The sequence below is a fragment of the Silurus aristotelis genome, assembly GCF_946808225.1.
Source record: "Silurus aristotelis genome assembly, chromosome: 6".
Lineage (NCBI taxonomy): Eukaryota > Metazoa > Chordata > Actinopteri > Siluriformes > Siluridae > Silurus > Silurus aristotelis.
The window spans coordinates 25,144,447-25,164,689 of NC_139579.1; the positions used below are offsets into that span (position 1 = coordinate 25,144,447).

The 20,243-nt window shown below is 39.4% G+C and overlaps 1 protein-coding gene across 6 annotated transcripts in view; it reads right to left on the minus strand.

Moving 5' to 3' along the window:
• myt1lb (myelin transcription factor 1-like, b) overlaps positions 1-19,341 on the minus strand; it is a 107,139-nt gene extending 87,798 nt beyond the window's left edge. For 4 of the 6 annotated variants that reach the window (XM_083543912.1, XM_083543910.1, XM_083543911.1 and 1 more), the window contains exon 1: positions 18,196-18,790. The gene's annotated coding sequence lies outside the window, so the exon portion shown is untranslated. Of the gene's footprint in view, positions 1-18,195; positions 18,791-19,061 lie in introns of those variants that run through there. The other 2 variants (XM_083543909.1, XM_083543913.1) reach the window with 2 other exon arrangements.
• Between the last annotated feature and the right edge of the window lie 902 nt (positions 19,342-20,243).

Consider the following 20,243-nt stretch of genomic DNA (forward strand, 5'->3'; position numbering starts at 1 on the left):
TGCAATTGCTAAGATGCCACTTAAAAATAAGACAAAATAAAGCATTTACAAGACTTAAGTGCACCTCGTGCGGTCAATAAAAAAACTCACTGAGCGCAGAAATCTGTGAAGGTGTTAAACACAGGCTGGCATCTAAAGAGGTGTGATGGTAGAACAGCATCGGTTTGGGCTCATAAACAGACTGAGCATCTCAGACAGATGGGCATCTTGCCTATTTTTCGAGTAAGTGAATTAGATGGGCATCAAGCCCACCTGCAAGCACCGGAGACAAACAAAGACACAAAGACACATATGTGATAGTCTTATCTTTGGCTAATGCTCCAGTCTATGGGGATAATTCTACAGAATGTGGACTGGATAAAAACTAAACGCAAGCATGAATGCATTTCTAATTTTCTTTTTTCTTTTTTTTTTTTAATGCACAGCCATAAAGTGTGTAAAGATAATATAATAAGCATGTATTTTTAACTCCAGGCACCATCAGTAGCTCACAGTAAGAGCACGAGCAAGCCTGTTGAAAAGCATCATTAGCTGGTATTAAATCTCTTGCTTGCTGTTGTGCATAGGATTTTTGGTCATGTGGTCTATAGCTCATTTGCATGTACGTGTGTGTGTGTGTGTGTGTGTGTGTGTGTGTGTGTGTGTGTGTGTGTGTGTGTGTGTGTGTGTGTGTGTGTGTGTGTGTGTGTGTGTGTGTGTGTGTGTATAGGTGTGTGTGTGTCAGTGTGTGCGCGACTGGGCTCAGGTGGGAAGCAGACTCTTGAGAAAGTGAGCAGATGGCTGCATGAAGAAGTCCCATGCCCCGCAGCAAAGCTTCCTACACACAAGACCACACACGCTAAAACACACGTCTATCTCCAAACTCCTGAATATATATATATATATATATACACACACACCTCCTTAAACTGACCAAATCTACTACACGATAGACTGCATATTCTGGCTTTGAAATTTGATTTCTCCTCATCATATCATGTTACACAATTATAGCCATATGTCTCTTGATCAAAAAACCATAAAAAAAACAGCTGTGTGCATGTAAAACCTCCCCCCCTCTCTCTCTCTCTCTGTCTCTCTCTCTCTCTCTCTCTCTCTCTCTCTCTCTCTCTCTCTCTCTCTCTCTCTCTCTCTCTCTCTCTTTCTCTTTCTGCATCCTGCTGTTTTTCCTAAAGGTGGAACAGCAGACAGGACAACCATTCCCTTGACAAACACACACACACACACACACACACACACACACACACACACACACACACACACACACACACACACACACACACACATCATACTCCTATTCATTTAAAACTACACAGACACAGACTTTCCTTCTTTCTATTGGTTGTGTCCACCTGCTCGAATTACATATCCCACATGTCTCATGTCTTCTCGAGTTCCCCACATCTCCAAACATCTCCATGTGTCTCCACATATATCCTAACATCTCTTCACATCCCTTTATATCTGCAAACATTTCTGCACATCCCGTGACATCGCCATGCCTGCCACACCTTCTGATGTCTTTACATATCTCCACACATCTTCTTACATCTCCACACATCACTCAAATCTTATGAAGTCTGCATTTGTCTTTCAGCAAAGCTCCAATAGAATATCAGTATAATAAAATATGTTCTCTATAGTCAGAAAAGATATTTGATGCTCACAATTAGCAGTAGGTATTTATGTTATTTGGTCTTATAGACTGAAAACTTGACACTGCCTCTGCTAAAGACCACTTACAGACTTGAGTGATGTAGCTGAGGTTAAGGAACTGTTCAGGAGTTGAATAAAATTATGTTCTTTGAATTAAAAAAAAAAAAATCTAGAGCCTGCTTCATATTTTACATTTGTGTGTGTGTTCCTGGTGCACTGTGACATAGTTGACAAAATGTACAGATTTTTTTTTTAAACAACAACAAAACTGTTCTAGACCACACCAACTTCTGGTAAGTGATGTTTGGGCAGCTGTAATATATGCTGGTTGACTTGGGAGCTCTGTATGTTCATTTTGTCGGTACTCCTCACCTCTCCAGCACACTTGCAGTTCACAGTTTTGCCACTCTTGCTTGCCCAAGTGTCTGGAGCAGAGCCTCCAGCCAAGTAAACAGCCCTGGGAAGGGCCACGATGCCCCATCAAAACAGCTTCAGCCTCAATTACGCCTCATCTCAATCATCCCCTCTTTCAGTCACACTCGCTCTCTCTCTCTTTCTCTCTCCCTCTTTTTCGCCTTTCACACACACACACACACACACACACACACACACACACACACACACACACACACACACACACACACACACCCTAGGAGCTTTCATGCAGGCTGAATGGAGTACTGTTGTGCTGCTGCTTTGTGCCTAGGCTCCTATTATTGTTTCTATTACCAGTTTTGTTATCATACAGTTATAGATATCCCCCATCAACCCATCTTCCCTTGCACCCTTCCTGTCCCATTTTTGTTTCCCTGAGAAGCCTCCTGTAAATTTTCAACATGGAAATGCAGCTCCCTTTCCCAACCTAGTTCTGATTCTATTTGATGGTAAAATCCAAATGTTGTCGAAGACAAACGAGCCTTTCTAAATCATATACTGAAATCAAGTGTTTTAATTGCCATAGCATAAAAGATCTTCCAGTTCCTTTGTCCCTACTGAAAGGAGCAGGTAAACTAACATACACCGTGTCTATAATGAGACATAGGGTTTATCAAATTACGTATAATCGTGCTTAATGTGTGAAAAGAGGAAGCAGCCTGTGTGGGGATAATTTGCGTGTAATAATGATGGAGAATCCTACTGGCTGAGCTGGCACAAACGGGTTCTCTGGCAAACAGCATACTCTGAATTTTGTGTTTTGATTTCCACATAGATCACATACACTATAAGAGCAGATGCTCATCTGGGGTCACTAGTTATTAGGTATAAATCCTCCGGTAATCACTGGCAGTGGTAATTTTCCAAAGGTACAATGACCCTGTAAAAAAAAAAAAAAAAAAAAAAAAAAATCTCTTGGCTATGGTGTTTACTCTCCCACTCCTGCATGGAGATAAAACAGAGCCACATCCCTCAGTAATCCCTTCAGAGGATCCTCTTTGCTCATTAAGCCTGCCTTTGAAAATGTGGAAGCTCGCTCATACTCAGTGTCAAACCCACTGTCTGCTTCAGCTATTAAAGATGCAATCTGTGTTCTCTTTGTTTGCTTGCCTGTTTCTCTCTCTCTTTTGCCTTTGTCCAAATGTAGAGGTTGGTTGCCGTGCTTTGAAAACGTCGCTTCTCATCAGACGTACGACTTTGCGTGCCCCAAATTAGTATGCGTACCCAGGGTATGCCCTTTGAGCTGTTAGATGCCTGGGAGGCAGAATAGCAAAAATCAAAAAACAGGGACTGGCACTGCCTTCAATCATGCCACAGAGTGCCAGTCACACTTTAGCACGGAAGGAGTTAATTGTTATATACGCACATCTGTCTTTCTCTTTGTTTTCTCTTTCAGTAATGGTTATAGCAAGCTGCAATTATGAGTCTCCAACAGACGACTGGAGAATATGAGTCGAGCAGATTGGTGCCAAGGTTTCTGTGTTTCTGCCAGCTCACCCTTAGGGTAAATAGGGCATCGGGGGCAGGAGGTTGGCACCAATCAGCCACATAAATCCCCTCCACCAGAGACAAAGGCAACACAAGGGAGTCCTCATCAGTCTTTGTTTATGGGTTTAGCATCATCTTAGCAGGGCCAACTATAAAGATTTTGCGGAGAGAATAAAACTGGTCATGGAATGTGAGCAATACACACATTCTTTTATGAAATAGTTTATATCATGAATCAATACAGACCAAAACCACTACCAGTGCAGTCTAAGATGAGACTGAAATGGTGTACCATTTTAGCAATGACTCAGAGTAGCTGTCCCACGTCCTTAAATCACCAACTATTTTGCCGTTAAAGATTCCAAGGACTTCTTTAGTCCTGGATTCACTTCACTGCCATGGCATGAATGTAATCTTATTTAAAGCATTTATCTGTTCATTGGGTACAAATAAACAGTAACTGCTCTCATAGTGCACTATGACTTACAGATCAAGAGTCCCTGAACCAACACTGACACCATTGCTGAGGCATTAGACTAAAAGTTTAAAACTAATAGCAAAGCAACACAAAATATCTTTCAAATTAATTTCAAATTAAAATTATGACATTCCAATCTCTGAAAAAGGTTGACTTACTTTTTTTATTGTGGTGGTTCGTTCAAGCACCTTTTGTGCAGTCGGTGTGTATCTATTACATAACACTGTGATTTATGTCATTTATATTTACATTATTGCAATTTAAATAATTTATTTAAAATAATTTAAATAATTAGGCGCCCCTTTAAGCTGCTACCTTTTGATTGGGACGAATTCTGCCCCAAATTGCTGCCTGTCTAGAAAGCTATAAATTATAATACACTGTTACTCTTATTTAGCATCTAAATGAAATCCCACACCACTGCTCACACATGGGAAGATCCCAGCACCTGCTATATCAGAAAAACAATTAAGTACTATTGAAGCCAGTGACAAGTATTCCACCACAATACAGTATGAGGCATTGCGGTGGAGTCTCTGTTTAATCCAATAATGATCGCACAGACAGCAAGTGGAGAGAACACATCATTGCCATTCAGCGAGGATGGACGGCATCCATGGATGCTCCCTTTCCTTCTTTTCCTCCATTCTGAATGAGCGACAGATGATTGTGGCTTGCCATCACAGTCATTTTAATCAGTCTTTTCACACTTCATCAGGAATTCATTGCTCGTCTTTAAAAACATTGTTTCTGTCTATTATCAGCAGAGAACATAACGCTTCATTATACATGCAGAGCAGCTCTGCTTATTCATGTGAGTCTGGATGAGATGGTAAGGACTTGAGGCTTCGGCACACTCACACACAATCACACATGCAGGCATACACAGAGTCACACACAGACATGTTCACATATTCTGCCACAGTAAGGCAAGAATAATAACCTTTTAATTAAAGATGGCACTTATCCGATACTTAACAACTTGTATTAGGCCAATGGCAACAAAAAAATTAGACAAAAAATAAAATAAAATAAAAATCACTTTTTTAGGATTGATACTGATCATTAAAAAAACCTGCTTTTTTTTACAAGTCAGGTTTTTAATGAAATAATGTTGCTGTTTCAGTACTGACTCATTGTAATATTTATTATTTCTGTATTAATTCAAAGCAGATGGGTGCCAATATGATCTGCAGCAGAAGAAATCCATTGTTTCATGCTATCCTTACATTTAATTTATTACAAATTAAAATGATTCATTCCAGATTGTTGAAAATTTTAGAATGGAAATGGGGAAGATAAACACATTTACCTGGATTGTGCATATAGATAGGACTGTATAACAAACTCTTGAAACATAAGATAGAACCTTAATGTATATTTTTAAAGCATTCTGCTGTATGATTGTATTGCATGCTGTCCTAACTCACAATCAGAGCCCATGGAGGAATCAAGAGGTCACTGCAGAGGCCAGACTTTGAATCATACAGACAGAGAGAGCGAGAGAGAGAGAGAGAGAGAGAGAGAGAGAGAGAGAGAGAGAGAGAGAGAGAGAGAGAGAGAGAAAGAGAAAGAGACATAGAAAGAGAGTGTCATTTAGTATTAGCTCTTGACAGACACACTCTGTGTGACAGGTGTGGCCCTGCAGTCACGCAAGCCATGCAGGCTAAAGCGGAGCAACACAGCACCATGCACATGATTGACACTTACAGCCAGCCAACACCAGCAGTACCAGAGGGTGGAACAACATCCTCCACTGCCTCCACCATCGCAGTGTCATAGCAGAAGCAGTCAGCCATAAAATGCATTTGTACAGGACGGGTAGTCTACAAAATGCCTGAATACAACAAGACTGGGGTCTCTAATCTAGGCCACAATGCACTGTGTATGTATCTCAAGATACTTGATCATTTAGACTTGAGGACAAAAAAAAGGTCCTTGAAGATAAATGAACAAGCTATATGTAATGATGCACCAAAGATGGGTGACATTTGGTACAAAAGTCTCAAGAATTGTCTACACTGAGTGGCAAAGGACAGTAAAATACAGAAATATATATATCAGGAAAATGTTTGGTGATATAATTTGTTTGCATATGAATATTATATCTTCTTAAATCACAGGATTGAATCTTCAATGCTGTGAATTTGACAACAGTAAACTCTTAACTGTTTTGCTTTCTCAAATCTGATTGGTCAAAAGGTGTTTTTTCCATAACTGAATATCTGACAGTAGTTCTGGCTGCAGTGCAAATCATAGGTTTATATTACAGGTTCCTCTTTAGAAATCATTTTAATTTTAACATCTCATTTAAAGGCACATGTATCAGAGATACAAAACATACGCTTTATAAAAAACAGATTGTTAAAACAGTTTAGTTAATAAAAAAGGTTGATAACAGTGAAGCGTTTATTTAACATAGTTATTTAACATTTGCGAAAGGAGTCTCCAGTGGCAGAGATTTCTGATACAGGAAGGATGTCAAAACATATTATTCTTGGTATATAGAGGGAGGCGTCTTTCCTGCTCACCCCTTTCTGTCACTGTGTCAGTATCTGTCTGTGCATCTGAGTCTTCTGCATTTTCTTTCACTTCTATAACATCAACATCAGGTACAAATTCATCCTTATCTGTATCATCATCTGACAGCTTAAAATCTGATATGACCTCAACTATGACTTGCATAAAGTCGCTTTCCTGCTTTATAACATGAAGTCATTAAGTACATTAGGAAGGTCCTGGTATCCACTAGAATTGACATTCATAAAAAGGCTAATATTCTAAAACACAATAAAAAACAATTTCACTGCTTTCAGAACTACGGTGCATCGGGAAAGAATTTACAGTGCTTCACTTTTTCCACATTTTGTTAAGTTACCGCCTTATTCCAAAATGGATTAAATTCATTATTTTCCTCAAAATCCTACAAACAATACCCCATTATGACAATGTTTAAGAAGTTTGTGTGAAATCTTTGCAAATTTATTTAAAATAAAAAATGAAAAAAATTACATTCCACTGTTCATCTTTTAGATGTTTCTCCAACTGGAGTGGAGTCCACCTGTGGTAAATTCGGTTGATTGGACATGATTTGGAAAAGCACAAACCTGTCTATATAAGGTCTCACAGATAGTGTCAGAGCACAAACTTAGCCATTAAGCTTTCGCGTTTCGCTGTGGAGAGAGGAGAACCTTCCAGAATAACAACTATCTCTGCAGCACTCCACAATTGGTAGAGTGGCCAGATTGTCACCACTCCTAAGTAAAAGACACATGTCAGCCCAACTGGAGTTTGCCAAAAGGCACATGAAGGACTCTCAGACCACGAGAAAAAAAGATTAGACTTTTTGGCCTGTATGCCATGTGTCATGTCTGGAGGAAACCAGGCACCGCTCATTGCCTGGCCAAAACCATCCCTACAGTGAGGCATGGTGGTGGTAGCATAATGCTGTGGGGATGTTTTTCAGCTGCAGGAACTGAGAGACTAGTCTGGATCAAGAGAAAAATGAATAGAGCATTACAGAGACATCCTTGTGTTCTGCTCCAAAATGCTCTAGACCTCAGACTGTGGCGACGGTTCATCTTTCAACAAGACAACAACCCTAAGCACACAGCCAAGATAACAAAGGAGTGACTACGGGACGACTCTGTGTATGTCCTTGAGTAGCCCAGCCAGAGCCCAGACTTGAACCTGACTGAACATCTCTGGAGAGATCTGAAAATGGCTGTGCACCGACGCTCCTCATTCAACCCGATGGAGCTTGAGAGGTTCTGCAAAGAAGAATGGGAGAAACTGCCCAAACATATGTGTGTGCTAAGCTTGTAGCATCATACTCAAAAAGACTTGAGGCACTTCAACAAAGTATTGAGCAAAGGCTGTGAATGCTTATGTACATGTGATTTCTTTCTATTTTTATTATAAATTTACAAAGATTTAAAAAAAAACTTCTTTCACATTGTCATTATGGGGTATTGTTTGTAAAACTATAAGGGAAATAATGAATTTAATAATTTTTTTAATAAGGTTGTAACATAAAATATGGAAAAAGTAAAGCATTTTGAATACTTTCTAGGTGCACTGTAAATTTTTTTATCCTGATTTTCCATTAAGCAATCATATATGTTATAATAATTGTAGAATAACTAACTAACTAAATAAATAAATAAATAAATAAATAAACCTAGAGGTGATAAATGTAACTCTTTTTTTTTCCAGTAAATTGTGTTTTTTTCTATGCTAGCAGTGTAAACAGTTGTTCCAAGCATTTCGGCCTATCCTATGACATATCACTAGAAATCCCAGGATGTCCTCTGTAAGGTTCAGCAGGATTTGGCAGAGTAGCTCAGAAAAGTATAAAGACATGCATGAAAGTCCACTACAGACAACACAAGTCAATATACAGGTCTCAGAAAGTTATTGCCAAATCACTCTAGCATCATATGTGACTTCAGGTCATGCTGTTTTTGAAAAATTTTTAGATTCATTAACAGCATGCCTGTTGTGTTTTATTCCCTATGTATTATTTGGTCTTATGTTGTTTTACCTCATGATTGCTAATTAAACTGGGTTAGACGATTCTTTAGTTCAAGCTCTAAATACATAAAATGCATTTTTTCTATAGCTTGTTATACCTGATATATCTGTTAGCACAATTTCTGTGTCACCACTTTTTCATGTTATTCATGAGGAGGCAATGATCATGACTACACAGCACACATTTCAAGGTTAAAAAGATTTAGTCAGTGCCCCATCAACCCATTATATACACCAACACCTGAGAGCAGAGTGCCGGGGGATGTCTCATCACAATCCTGAGTACAAAACAACTAAACCCTGAAATCAGAAAGGGCTTTAAGGGATTGTTTTACTGCCATTAGTGAAGGAAAAAACAAACAAACAAGGGATTGTAAAATATTGTTCAAGCATTACTGAAGCATTACCAAAATGAAATATTCATTAAAAGCATCTATATATCTATAGGTGGTGCAGAAAACATCAAAGACAAAGGGCTTTAATCAAATGTAAACCTTCTAGGGCTTCCATTTGCTCAGAAGGAACCTCCACATTATTCAAAACTCACAGCACCCACTACCTAACACATCTGGCTTTGCATTTCTGCAAACATATGCCAAGCAGTAATGAGCTCTAAAACGCCAACATTACTTATAATGTCAAAAGTATACAAATGGGAGATTCTGTGTTTTTTTCTTTGCACCAAGCCTGGCTTCCTTGCCCTGAAAATTTAGTGTCAACAATTATTTTGTACTTAATTCTCTCCTTGCAAAATTAACCACCTATTCCTGTTTGTACGGCTGCCATTTTTTGTCCATAAAACTCCTAACACAGGGTGCAATTTCTCAACACTCGGCTCAGGCGGCGGAATGATTAGTGTCTTACACAAGACGGAAATAAGCTCGCCACGCTTTGCTGTACTGAGCTATTTTGGAACAGAAAACGTTGGGCAGCGCTAAAGTAACTGGGTCAGAGCAGAGCGGGAGAGCACCTTTAGCTCGGTTTGGGCAGAGAGGATACAGAGAATGGACAGATCATGTAAACTGCTTAGCAGCATATCGAAGACTAGATAGAATTACACAAAATGGCTGAAAGTTGAATAAATAGTGGAGAGCTACTTTTATGCACAGAAGCAATGTGAATTCTTACTTTTTTTTTGTCTGTGTTGTTTAAATGGGGTGTTGCATCAAATTTCTTTTGGAGATACAGGGCAAACAAAAGGGCTGACTGAGTAGAGGTGGAGTGTGCAATGGGAGTGTAATGGAGGACAGCGGAAGCTCCTGTAAGTAGGGCAATTCCGGCCTGCACCTGGCGGGCTCACCCTCCTCCTGCAAAAACCGCTGACGCCGCACCCTTGGCTCGCTATTTCGTCTCCATGCCTCTCGCTCTGTCTGCTTTGGGCTTATTTTGGTACTTGATATTTGCTTTGTATGAATGCCCTGTGTGTATATATAAGATTACTTCCTCTGTGCAAGTAATTGTGTTACCGTATGATATCCTTTATGCAATCTGCCATCTACTCCAGACAGAAGATAGTGTTAGTGAAGCCTGTCAAGAGTGCACAGTAAAAGCGCGGTGCGGAAGGTGCAAACGTCTCTGTTTTTTGGGGGGGTTTTTTTAAGTTGTGTATTTCTGTGCTCAGGTCAACAGTCAGAAGAGCTGACTCAGTGAGAGAGGGCAGAACATGAGCCCTTCACTGCCCTGGAGGGAAGCGATAAACTGATTCATTAGCTGGCCTTATGACAAAGCACCTGCTTACACCTTTCTGTCTGGACACTGCAGGTCATCTAGGGCAGCCTGAGATGCCTGTACAAAACACATACACATTCTCCATGCAGTCTCCATGCAAGCACATTAATTGTCTAATTAGGCAAATGTTTGACTTGGACTGTTCTCATGCTTCAAAAGCTTAATCATCACACACTGGGTTGTCAACTTTCAACAATATCTAAGCATCTAATTTGCAAAAAAAAAAAAAAAAAAAAAAGCATAAAGTAGGCATTTTCCTAGTCCACAGCGAAAAAGTCCCTGAATTGAGGCCCGGTGATTGCGGTCACCCAGGTGGCAAATGAGTCACTTTAACAAATGTCAAAATGCAGCTGTCAAAACTCCCTGAAAGGCAAATGAAAAGAGCAGAAATGAATCAATATCTAAAAGTAATTCTTTTCGTTCCTAGCCGGTCATTCTCGCCTGCAACAACAACAGCAACAAAAAAAGTTTTGACAGTGAAAAGATGTGCAATCAACAATAAAAGTGCTCCACTTATTGTTGTCAACGTTTGGAATGTTTCATTCATCCAAATTTTCAGCGTTAGATCCAAAATGAAACAGCTTCACCTTGATTGGACGAAGGAACACAAGTAACATTTATTATCGATAACAGCCAGTTTGATGCCGCCAAAGTACAGAGATCTTTTTTTAACAATAAAACTATTTGTAATATCGACCACCTGCAATTTCTGCAACATTTGCCTCAATCTCTGTAAGACCCAACGTAACTGAACATACAAATCAATCCAGACAGCCAACATCGTGTCTGACTGCTTTGATTTTTTAAGCATTTATTGTATTCAGGTTTATGGTTTGCAGCGCTTCTTCTTCATGTAATTTGAGTATAGATTTCATTTTGCACAAAATATCCACCATCTTTTTCAGAAAGTGAATTATGATTGTTTTATTTTTTTGCAAACTGCATCAAGTGGTCTCGTGTCCAGGCTTCCGTCCAGTGTCACTTGCCATTATCAATTATCCGTTAGGCAGTGAAGTATTCTGACAATATTGCAGGAATGTGACCGGAACATTTTACACTGATTTAAACAGACAAATCTGATTTAAAGAGCAGGCATAAATAAGAGACACGCGCCCTCACCAATGTGCCTGATGAATAATGGATGTGTGTTTTGTAATCATTTTCCAATATTGCACTGCTTTCCTCAGCTCTGCTTGGGGAGGATTATTTTTGCCTCCGCTTCACTTTGTATCTCCTTCACTCGAGCTTTTTCCTCAATGCCGAGACACGCACCACAAATGTCATCGACACCAAAACACGGAGGTTAAAAAAATCCAGCTGGGAGTTTTAAATGAGGATTTCTAAAGAATCCTGTGATGTCTTTATGGCTTTCACGAGTACCTTCTTACCCTCTGGAGGGTGTGGATGGATGGGGAAAAAAAGAAATAAAGGAGTGTAGTACTAATATAATAGACAAGTCTGTTTCAGCAATTGTAGATGAAGATGGCGGTGCCAGTGTCTGAGCTGAGTGCTAATGACAGATGTCAGTACGTGTGAGGCTGGCAGGAGAGAAGCCGATGGCTGCACGCCATGCTCATGATGTGGTGATAATAGGGGCTGCAAGTCACATGACTTTTTACCGAGGTTTTGTGCTCCCAGCTTGTGATAACAACTCTGGATGTGAAAAATCCTTGATACAAAAACACAGTTTTAAATGAGGCACAGGAGCACTGGCTAAAATAGATCAGCAATCTTTCTAACTAAAATGTATCTTTCTCTCTAATGGATAATGGATTTTATATATATATATATATATAAAATGTTTAAAAAATAAATTAAATGAAAATAAATTTATTTAATGAAAAAAAAAGAGTGAATGGGAATATCTCAACAATATAAATAAAAGTGCAAAAACATAATGTAAAAAAACTCAAGTGTAAAAATTCTAATGTAATTATTAAACAAAAAATATTGAAAACAATTGTGAGAAAAAAAAGTGTGTAAAACACTGAAAAAGAGATACAAATAATAACTGTAAAATTCATATGTGAATAAAAATAAATCATATGTTAACAATATTACAATAAGTAATATACAATTTCTAAATGAAAATTAAATAACAAAAAATATAAACATGGAAAAAGAAATGTGGAAAGACAATTCCCAATTTTTTTTACGTAAAAATATAAAAGGCAATATGTGCAAATAAATGAACTGTTATAAATTCCAAAAAGCACCTTAAAAATAAGAATCATGGCAGAAATCACGAAAGTCAGATCACATGACCCCAATGTAAGGAATCATAATGAGCATAAAAAGCATATCATGGCAAAAAGCATTGTTTGCATGGGTACAAGAACATACAATTAAATGAAGATCAGCATCATCACTGATTAGGAAGAAGGTTATACTTATTAAAATGCTCATATCATGTTAATATTTGTGGATCTCAAACCAGTAAAAAACTTGATTCACCCTTCAGGACTTAGCTTTCAAACGGCAACAAATCGGATGTGAATCCCTCTGTTTTCCAGCACTGTGAAATGGGGAATGTGGTAAAAGCCAACACAGGTGAGCCCTGTGTGTGCTTGTGTGTGTGTGTGTGTGTGTGTGTGTGTGTGTGTGTGTGTGTGTGTGTGTGTGTGTGTGTGTGAGAGAGAGAGAGAGAGAGAGAGAGAGAGAGAGAGAGAGAGAGAGAGAGAGAGAGTGTGTTTGCAGAATGCCTGTGGGGGCTTGTTATGGCACAAGGTGAGAGCGGGTATTAATCAGCCTCCTCTCCGCTCTCTGCACTTCTTATTATAGCCCCGCGCCCAAGTCCAGATTGATTTTTAATTGTCCATGCCGTGTGGATATACATCATGTTTTTCCCTCCATAGAGTGGCATCAAGTCGACAGCTCTCTTTTGTTGAGGAAGAACAAATAGAGGAGAAGTTTTAAGGGTGTGCATGGAATGCATGGACTCAATCACTCATCTGGCCTTCACGCTTGGAAACCGATAAGTATCAGCGCCTGAGCTCGGATAACCCACTCCCTCCCACCAGAACAGTAAATATTGACACTCCATCATTTGAGTTTGAGGATTGAGCCTCCCTTATTTCTCAGATTTAATGACTTGAAGTGCTCTACTGTGTTTAGACTCAGGAACTCCAAACACTCTGTTATTTAAGATTTCAAGAGACCTCAATCAATACACTACCAAATTCTACCATTTTCTTCTTTGTTAGGTTTGCGTTTGCAGTCCATCATTTATGCAATGCTCCCAATAAATGTCTCGGTTTTGCATCTACTCAATCCCAAAAGTGAACATCTTAACATCCCAACACACTTAGTACTGTTTGACTTGATAGTATACACTTATAGAAAAATTATTGATTTATAGTCACACCATACAAAGTGCGTGAACTCCAGACTGAGTCTAATTCCTCATGAGGTTTCTTATTCATGGAGCCTTAGGGTTTTTCTTGCTATCATTTTCACTGGCTTGCCTATTATAAATCTAAATCTACACCAAGATTTCTATTTAAAATGACCATGCAAATAAAATGAAATTTAATTTGATGTTAATTGTGCCCTCTGCCTGCAGAAAAGGGCAGATGGACAGTAATCATATCCAAAACGCACTGGCCATTCGAAACTTTGTACAGTACACACTGGTTTTAAGTGGATAGAAGATAAGGAAGCATTAAAGAACACAGAGCGACAAGTATGGCTGTAAGCAAGACCACCCTTATGTTCAAGACCAGTACTATTAAGGTTTAAGTCCAAATGAAAGTGATGTTTGAGACCAAATATCTAATTGCAATTCTCCTGGCTTGGGTTACATTGTGCACTTGTAAGAAAACAAGACCACATTTAGTACAACTAATACATAAAAAGGACACAAGTCCAAGTACAAATATTAATTTCCCTTTTTAATTTCGCAATTCTTCTGAGAATAAACAATAATCCTTCATTCTGGGCAATAGATCAAACTGGGTTACATCTATTTTAATTGGGCACTTGAAAGCCACTTATGCTTGGCCGAGACCAAAACCCACAGTTAGCGTGTCCAGTGTCCAGTGTCTAATATGGACAGAAGTCCAAGTACAAATGCCAATGAATCTGAGACAAATATGTCAATACACAAAAAATCCAAGACTGGACTGTTTTTTTAATTTAGGTTCTACAGACCTTAGTCCAAGGACCTATTGCAAATTGGTAAGCAAAGGCAAACATTTTTGCAAAGAATATGAGAATTTTTTCAAAGAAGATTTAGCATTTTTGCAAAATCAAAAACTGTCTGAAGAAGCCAAATCCGTTCTGTGCACCTTAAAAGTTACCCACAATGTAACCCACAATCTACATACATTCCCTGATGAGACTCGGATTAAACAAAAAATAGCTTCACTATAGCAGGGTCCTCTATAGGAATGTGTTATTGTGTAAGGCAGTGTTTCCTCCCTCAGTCTGTGTGTGTTATGACTGTAGTCCCCGAGTGCTACCTGAGACGGGAGGGTTTTTCCAGCACTCAGGTCACAGCGACAGAGGGCTATCCCTACATAATTTAATCACATTGCACTGTCTCCAGCATGACACACACTCAGCAGGTGCGAGTCGCTCTCCCATGCTCAACAAGAGCGTGAGATAAGCCTGTCATTTCAGCCAGAAGCAACCCGTTCTTACGCCTCAGACAGATCTGTTTAGCTACACATATAGATAAGGTCAAGTTTCCAATTGAATCTCCTGACTCTTACAGAAAACTTGAAATGTGCTGCCAGTCATGTGGGATGTCCCATACCAAGATGCGTTAGTGATTAATGTTTAATTTGTATGAATTTCTATAAGCATGGTTGGATTTTGTTTGCGTCACAGAGCACATATCACTTTTTTTATTATTATTTATTATTAACAAAATTCATATAACATTTTAACCATATTAAGATGGCTTAGTTTCCACAATAAGGTCTAAATGGCCTCCATTAAATAAGCCAATAAATAAACATATTAAATAAAATATATAAAAATAAATAAATAAATAGTATCTTTTTAAAGATTTTGGATGTTAAATCCAATCTTCTTTTAGAAAAATGAGCCATGCCACTATTCAGGTCTAAATAATGAACTACTCTAATAAAATAGATTTGCAATCATTTGCTGTAAACAATCCTCTGCCATTGCTAATTGCACAATTTTCTGCTGCTATGATTTTTACACAAACACAACTGATAACACTTTAGGTCAGAACTGTAGCATTAAAAAACAACCCCAAAGGATTCCAACATATTAAGTAAGTAAGCAACAATGACGGCAAAAAAAAAAAAAAAACTTGTAGAAAAGCATAATGTACAACCCAGTACTCGCTTTAATTCAAACTTAACGATAGTGTGAACGTTATGTACTTTAAATGTCTGTTAACTAAAACATCTGTCTTAAATATCTCATAGTATGTTCTTAGATTGAGGTGCAATATACAGTAAGTTCCTAATGAACAGAGAAACAGAAAACTGCTGTTATGGAGTCTATTTATATCACATAGCTGGATGCATGTTATTTGCAACACTACTGTTTTAGCACTTACACAGAGGTAATATTTTCACTTCAGCTTATTCTTATATGGTAAGAATGGAAATCAGACTGTTAGTTCCCTGCATTTCTTTTCTTTTCCTTTTTTTCTTTTTTTGCATGTATCACAGTAAAATCCTGTAATTTCACAACATGAGTCGGGAAGGAATTCAACACAATGTGCTAATTTCACTGTTTTGGATCAAGGCTTTAAGCCCCACCCACTTTGTTACAACCATGCTTTGTCAGTCATATATCCCGAAAAAAATTTTCTTTGATATATTAAAGCTTAATAACTTTTAAAATACATTAATCTGACTACCCCCCCCCCACACACACACACACCCATATTTATAACCAAATATGTCTGTTTCTATATTTACCACCTTTAAGAAATCTTACACATTGATCTAAATTCCTATAATAAGGGTCTTCTAAGGAATAACAAAATCCTGATATGTTATATGAAAAATATAATAATACATGGTACTGGTTCAACAATGAAGAAATTAGTGTTCCATACAATATAGTTCTGTACAACATATAGTGTTTTCAAAGTTACATACAATTGTACACAAAGGATTTATAAATTTGTGTTTGTTCCAATAAAATTATATTTTATATAATTACTATATAATTACCTATAAAAGGTATAACAGCATTATACTGGCAAAGACAGTTTTTTACATCTATTGTTTAAAAAATTTGCTTTAACATTGCATAAAGCATGTATCCATATACAAAAATACAACTGCAATCCAGTAACTGTTATCATGCAGTCCAAGAGCTTCTGTGTTTAATCAAACATCAAAATGCAAAAAATTAATCTCTGTTGAAATGACCGGTTTAAATATTTCACATAGTCCTAGGATAATTATACACAGTGGTGCGAAAAACAAAAAACAAGTTTATAGAAAATAACTTTTTGTTAATAAGAGAGTTCAGAGGATAATCATAGTCAGACAAGTAGCTGACAAAGTCTATAGAAATACAAATACTAGCAGAAAAGTATTTCAGAACACATATCATGCTTGAAAAAAATAGACGACAAGAGCGAAAGACCTCAACAGATTTCAGTCCTCTCAGTCAAGAACAAGAAGCTACAGTAAGTACAGGACAAACAAAATTGGACATTGACTCTTTAACTTCCTAGTTCCCAGAAAAAAGAGGCCGGTGTGCATATGAGGACGCAGCTGATTACTGATTCCAGTCGGTTTTCCCGCTGCCTCCAAGTGGTCCTGCTGCAAAGTTTATGCTTTTCAATTCATCCTCCTAACAGAACCAAGCCTAGGACCTTTTCACACTGCAACCAAGTGCTTACCGCTTTCCCTGCACGGACCATTAGCACTCAGTAAAGTGCACTTTGTCTCATGGCCAGATTACAACACTTCACTTTACATCCTGCAGATTAAGTTACAGATATGAGAGAGTGCTGTTAGGAGATCAAGCTCGAGCACAACTTTACAGAGTTTACACAGAATCATGACTTCTGCTTAATCTGAGTTCACATATTGATAAGTTGCCAAACTTATAAAGACACTTATACAGAGTTATTCAGCACTTGTTTCTATGTTTTTTTGCAGCATTTTATTAACTTGATTATGTTTTTCTATTTTAGAATTTTTTTGCAATTTCAGAAAAAAGGAGACACAAACCCAAACCCAAAGAACTTGCAAGTACGATTTAAAAAGCACATTAAATATCTTTAAAAACATGGGGAACTTTTTCATCTTATACGTCAAAAACCGAGCCAGTCAGCGTCAATGTGGACAACCGTTCCTCTTTTAGAAAAGGCAGTGTTTACTTCCGAAAGTGTTTTATTTGCCCTCAGCCCTCCCATAAGCCTCCACATTGTGCACAGACATGTTGCCAACTCCCAAAGCAATAACGGAATAATCAAAATCTGCCCCTGTTTGCACTGCAGGGACCAATAAGTGGCACACTGAAGCATACAGATGACACTGCTATGGTGACCTAGTGCACAAACATCAGCAAGCCCAGAGAAGCTTCTGGAGAGAATGGCACAAAGAGCTGTGACCTGAGAGCATCTCCTGCCAAGTTCACCCCTCTCTACAGCTCCCTACAGGCAAGAAAGTTGACGGAGTACAACAAGACTCAGACGTCAAGCAGAAAAGCGAGCTGGAAAGTGTAAGCAGTGTAGGAACACTAGCAGAACACAACCAGTGAACAGCTGTCAAAATGGTCTGTCTAAGAAAGAGAAAAACAGTAGAATCTATCCACAACTATGCTGGATTATATACAGTAGATTATATGCATGAGATCTTTAATGCAACACAAGACATTCGAGAAAGGATGCCAATGAACTGAGAACTCAAAAAGAAACTGAAAGGACCCACCAGTGATGAAACGGCGTCTTCGCTCAAACTTTTTGTTGTGATCGCCCCTGATTGTCTTTCCTCGCTGTTTTCGTCCAGAGTCGTCTTCTCTCACGCACGTTCTCGCCTGCACTCTTTCATTCAAAGCGCACGCTGGAAAGTTCCTTTCTCCTCCTGAATGCAAATCATTTTTTTAGGAGTTGAAAGCTGATGGGCGTGCAGGGAGCAAGGATAGGGAGAGACAGAGAGACAGAGAAAGAGAGAGAGAGAGAGAGAGAGAGAGAGAGAGAGAGAGAGAGAGAGAGAGAATCAGGAGAGGGAAGCGAGAGATAATGGTTGAAGGCAGGCAACCAATGGGCCTGGAGCTGAGCAGAGGAGAGAGAGTGAAGGAGAGCGAGAGAAACAGAGGGAGAGATGGAGCAAGGGAGGGAGGAAAGAAGAAAAAAGAGAAGAAATGGAATGGGGGCAGCACCAATGAGGCGGAGCGAGGGAAAGCAAGGATAGAAGCCGCCACGGCAGAAAAGATGCCACGGAAGAGAGCGGCAGACAGAGGGAGGGATGGAGAGAGAGAACGTGTGTGTGTGTGTGTGTGTGTCAGAGAGAGAGAGAGAGAGAGCGTGTGTGTGTGTGTGTGTGTGTGTGTGTGTGTGTGTGTGTGTGTGAGAGAGAAAATGTGTGTGTGTGTGTGTGTGTGTGTGTGTGTGTGTGTGTGTGTGTGTGTGAGAGAGAGAGAGAGAGAGAGAGAGAGAGAGAAAGAGAGAGGAGAGAGAGAGAGAGAGAGAGAGAGAGAGAGAGAGAGAGAGAGAGAGAGAGAGAGAGATGTGAGTCATAGCAGTTGCTTTGCTGAAGAGTTGAGCTTGTGCATGTGATGGAGGAGTGGAGCTTACCCTCAGCATCATGCCTCTCACATCCACAGCCTGCAGCTCTCCACCCATACACACACGGAGACAAAAGAAGAGTGGTGAAATAGAGGCTGGGGAAGAGCTCCGAGTCCAGAGACTTCTATCTTGTGTGTGTGTGTGTGTGTGTGTGTGTGTGTGTGTGTGTGTGTGTGTGTGTGTGTGTGTGTGTGTGTGTGTGTGTGTGCGTGAAAGATAACAGAAAAGCATGAGATAAGAAGGTAGTATATAAGTGAATTTCCCTTCTCTCTGTTCTACACTGAAATAGGTCTTCCCTGCTTTTGCTTCTTCTCTCTCCCTCTCTCTCTTTCTCTCTCTCTCTGTACAAATTCATGTTTGTGTGTGTGACAGAGCTGCAGACTGTCTGCCCTCGGCATCAGTGCCTCCCACAGGCCCTGTGGTCTCTGGAGCGGAGAGATTTGAGCACATTCGTGACTGTGTGTGTGTGTGTGTGTGTGTGTGTGTGTGTGTGTGTGTGTGTGTGTGTGTGTGTGTGTGTGTGTGTATGCATGTTTCTGCGCTGCTGTATTTAACCTACTATCAGGGAATCTCGAACGCACCCTACACGAACAGAGCGAGACTCGGGTGCTGTGGCTTCTCAGCTCAAACCTGTGTGTAACCCTCGGCTGAACAGCGGCGCTGCGCTCAGCCTGCCACAGCTAATTAATGTCCTCCCTCACTCTGGGCTTTGAACTCCGCCAAAGTAGCGCTGCTGTGAAGTCGAGAGATAACGGGCTTAAGAAGCAGCCAGTCCTCACTGCCAGGCCGTTTCCCTATGCTACAGAAAACCGATGAGTCCCTAAACAAAGACTAGAGCAAATCTTCACTCCGCACACAACACGGCTCATTACGGTCCATGTGCATTAGTTTTGGGTTTATGCCTTATGCTTTTTCCAGGGCAAATACAGAGACATGGAGACAATGAGCTGTCAGTGCTGGTTGCTTCAACTTTACCAAGTGTGAAGTCCCGATCTTTCTCTAATAGCTTGTTTAAATGGTTTACCTTGAGAGACCAATTAGACAACAATGTCCAGGCATGATATAATTCAGGGCGATGCAACGTCCCATCAGTGGTTTTTAATAAAATTAATTATAGGTCAGTCAATAGAGAACATCTTGACATTTTCCACACAGAATGCTAACTTGGATTCAAATATGATCTATTTGCAT